We start from the raw sequence: 4,738 nt of genomic DNA, 5'->3' as shown, positions 1-4,738 counted from the left end.
ATAGACCTTTATATCTAATACCAGTTGTTAAAAAATTATATATTATAGAGAAATGGAACACATAAAATATTGCAGCAATATAAACACAAAAAACGCATAAAACAAGAGAGACACAGAGATAAGTGGTTCACCTAGTTTGGGCTACGTCCATAGAGAAACAGCCAGCCCTTCATTTTATATTATCTAGAAAACTGAAGAGATACAACCTACAAGAGATCCGCTATAATTCCCTCTTCTCTCCCAGTCTCCTCTCTCTTCCTCGTTCAGAATACAGATCTACATAGATGCAATACAATTCCCTCATATATAGTGAGGGGTTGCCTTCTAGGGCAAAAAACCCTAAATTAAACATAACTTCTAGGAAGCGAATATTTTAGGGGCGGCGTTTCCGCCCCATTACGAACTGGGGTCCAATGCGGCGATACGTTTGAATATAGAAGATAATCAGGCTCCACACCCAACATGATGGACACCAAGCTGAAGAGGAGCATGGCATTTCATCTGCAGAATGACGGAAAAACATAAGTTTTCCACCACACAGTGATAAATTTACTCTGAGTCTGTTGTGGCAAACATCCCAAGTCGTGGGACAAACAGCTTCCCTATGTACAACATGCATACAATCGGGCGGTGCATTCATCCACTCAAAGTTCACTGTTCAAGACATGCTTTGGATATTTGCCAAAGGATCCCTTAGACATTGTCTTTAGGAGAGATGAATATTCCAGTGAGCAAGATGATAGGGACAAAGCATGGAAGTTCATTCAACGAATTTAGATGATTCACCAGGTAGTGGAGGAGCAGTTGGAGAAAATTCAAGCTCAATACAAAGCTTGACATGAAAAACACTGGGTCGATCACCCATTATAGGTTGGAGATAGAGTGTGGCTCCACATCAGCAATGACAGGATGAAAGGGGAAGGAAATAAGTTGAGACCAATCCAATATGGCCCATTCACCATATTAGAAAATATTGGAGACAAGCTTTTCATCTCAATTTTCTAGCATACATAAAGATGTACTCAATGGTGAACTCTAAAAACTTGAGGATTTATGAGCTTCCTTTGATCATGGACACTGAAGAGGTTGGACAGGTTCCGATAGTGGATGAATTTGCAGCTAAATAGTTGGACAAGATACATGAGGATATCATCCTTGACATGAGAACTGGGACTTCACAACAAGGAGACATGGATTACCTTCATATTGGTTTCAAGGGAATACATGCAAGTAAGGCCCAATGGATTGAAAAAGAGAAAGTGAGGGAGAAATTCCCTCACTTTCTAATTGATTGATAAAGCTTTCGGTAGCCCAAAATCTCATTAGTGGGGAGGAATGATCCAGGTGGCTCCATAAATTCCCAAGATTCAGAAGTGGCTATGGAAAAGTTAAAAATAAAATTGTTGCCTACTTAAAAAGATCGGCGACCCTTAAAAACAGATAGATTGTTTTTACATACCTATTTTAAATAATATATATATATATATAAGGGTCAATTGGCCAGGGGTCAAACCCAACGAACTAGGCCCAGCCATGTCGCATTATTTTAAATGTTGTTTCAATGGCTACCAAAAAAAGGGAGCCAGTGGGGTTCGAACCCGCCCGGCCCAAGTGGGTTAGCTTGCCAACAGGCGATCCTATATATATATATATATATATATATATATATATATATATATATATATAGATATATCCAACAACAAAACAACGCCAAAATTCAAAACAATCATTATAACAATCTACCAAAAAATAACATGGTTCCATGGGTTTGAACCCATGACCCGCTCCCTCTAACGCTTTCACACCAATGCACCAACCAAGATAGACAACCTAGAACCTTCGTTAATCCACCCGACTTTTAATATAAAAACCTTGTGTTTTACCACAAGAAGGCAACAAAGGTCGAGTAGGCAGAGGTCTGACCAGTGGAACTGAGAGCGACGAGTTATAGGTGGAAGAGTGTGCCCCAGGCCAGAACTACATTCAGGAGGGCACAATTTTCAAGAAAGATTCTTATGGAATCTTGGGAGAATCTTTTTGTATGGAATCTTGAAGGAATCTAAAAGATTCCTTAGAGCTCCAAAAGTCACCTACTCAGAACAAGGTCAAGTGTATAGTCATTTGACACGATTTCATGCCACAAATTCAACAGTGATGTTCGTTTCTATTGTTGAGCTTTGCATGTTCAGACCATTGTGGGAATTGGAGGTATCAGGGTCATTTATGTAATTAATTGTAATTGATTTCTGCTGCCATTTAATGAAAGAGGCCTCCCCACATTGATTAGGGCCTAGAGATGTAGCCCACATTGGGTGAACTTCGTCATCCAATTGTCTCGTGACTTTAATCTCATGGTTGATTTTTTTATTTCCACTTGTTTTCATGTGTTTATGTTACATTTTTACATGCTCTTTTAAATGCAAATTTGTATGCATCCAAGAAGTACAATATCTGGAACAACAATATGTTGGCATGGTCGTAACACATTTGGAAAAGTAACAATTATATGTAAATCCATCCAAGTGTTCCTTTGGGGTTCAATAAGTGGAATATTTGGGTCATATTGTATCTTAGAGAAGATTCAAAGTGGACCTTAACAAAATAAAAGCTATAAGAGAATGGATAACTCCTAAGACATTTAATAAACTCAAAGGATTATTCATATTTATAGGATACTACCACAAGTTTGTCATGAATAGTGGTAAAGCACTATCACCTCTAACAAAAATATTAAAGAGGAAGAATTTTATTGGACTAAAGAAGTACCCAAAGATTTTGAAAAACTTGAAGAGGATACAACTCTTATCCTACCTAGACATGACTTCAAAAAAACCTTCATTGTGTAATGTGATGCCTCGGGCTATAGCATTGGTGTAGTTTTGATGTAAGAAGGAAGACCCATTTCCTTTGAAAAGCAGTGAACTTAAAAAAAGGAACTTACTTAGACCCATATATGAAAAATAAATGCTGGCCATACTACATGCAGTTAAGAAATGGCATCCATACCTAGTAGGAAGACTCTTCAAAGTAAAATAGATCTTGACATCTTGAAGTAGTTCTTGGAACAAATACTATCTTCACAAGAGAAACACAGTTACGAATCAAACAGGACCTTGACTGAGTTCTCACTTTTTTGAGGTAGCCAAAAGTCATCTAATTTTGAAAAGTGTTGATTCAGAATACATCTTTTTTTTGGAGCATATTTTTGATACATTAAATTTTCTTATGTATTAAGTATGCACATTTTTGTTTTAGATGTTGGTGATTTTCATGCCAATTTTAAAAAGTGTTGATTCAACATCAACCCTTTTTTTTGGACTTATTTTTTACACTTTAAATTTTATGATATTATTATGGAATTTTTTTTTAAATGTTGTTGATTTTCATGTGGATTTTGAAAAGCATCAATTTTTTGTTTTGTTTTTTCTGGTCATATATTTGACATTTTAATTAATTAATTAATTAATTAATTTTTATTTATTTATTTATTCTCTTCTGAAGTATGCACTTTTTCTTTAAGTGTTTGTTATTTAACAATTTTTTAATTCTTCTTCTTCTTCTTCTTCTTTATTCACAAGATACTTGTTTTTAAAGGGTTTTCAAGTTTGTGTTTTTTTTCCTTACAATTTTTTTTTATAAAATTGATATTCTTCTACGAAGTTTAAAAAAAAAAATTGAAGTTAGAATCTTTTTTATATATTTAAATATTGTTAATTAATACTTCAATACACATAAAAAAATTCTCACTAAAAACATAATAATTTTAAATATTTGACAGAAAAATATACAATTTGCATATATATATATATATATTCATCCCCAAGGGATAGCTCAATTGGTTGAGCCCTCATTGCTAAGTACCTTGCCTATTGGGAGGTTGCGAGGTCAAATCTCCTCAATACCCTTAGAGAGAGAAAGCATGTCAAATAAAGGATTTTTATGGAAACAAAATTGCACAAAATAACAATTTTAATGATTTTTTTATAAATTTTATGTCTAAAGATCATAATGTTTGAGTTTTTTCAAAAATAATGAATTTAAGGAAAAGTAAATAAAAAATATTGTTAAAAAATAAATAAAAAACAACTTTAAAAAAATAAATCAATGAAACAATTAAAAACTAAGATGTTTAAAATAAAATAAGACATTTAAAACAAATACTTAACAACAAAAAACAAAAAACACAACAAAAGAATTATTAGAAACAACAACCCAAAAAAAAACATTATAACTCAATAAAATCAAAATTTATTAAAAAAAATATTAAAATAACAAAATAAATAAACAATATTTAAAAATTCAAAAAATATATATATTAAAAAACAGAACGTATATATATAATCATTTGAAAAAATAAGAAAATTAAAAATTAAAAATTAAATTTAAATATTAAAAAAAAATCGAATAATGTCCCACCCTAGCCAAGCTACGAAGGGGTCATGGGAGTTGCATGCAGAGCATGCCACCACCCTGACCTGCAGCCCCTTGACCACTAGACGTGGGTAGGTTGATTCGAGGAATTATCCCACCCCCTCCTAGCGGCGAAGGGGCAGTAAGCCAAGGAAACAAGAACTGGGCACCACGGCCTCTTCTTAGCCCAACTACCAAGGGGCCATGTGGGGGCAACATCTGATTTTATTTTTTATATTTAAATTGTTATTCAAATTTTTTTTATTTTTAATATACCTTTTTTAAATTTTATATCTATATATATATATATATATATATATATATATAT

The sequence above is a fragment of the Pinus tabuliformis genome, chromosome J (genome assembly GCF_031772625.1).
Source record: "Pinus tabuliformis cultivar Carrire ecotype Pingquan chromosome J, CPIR1, whole genome shotgun sequence".
Classification (NCBI taxonomy): Eukaryota; Viridiplantae; Streptophyta; class Pinopsida; order Pinales; family Pinaceae; genus Pinus; species Pinus tabuliformis.
The sequence above is the reverse complement of the archived record's forward strand: the minus strand, read 5'-3'. Positions refer to the sequence as shown.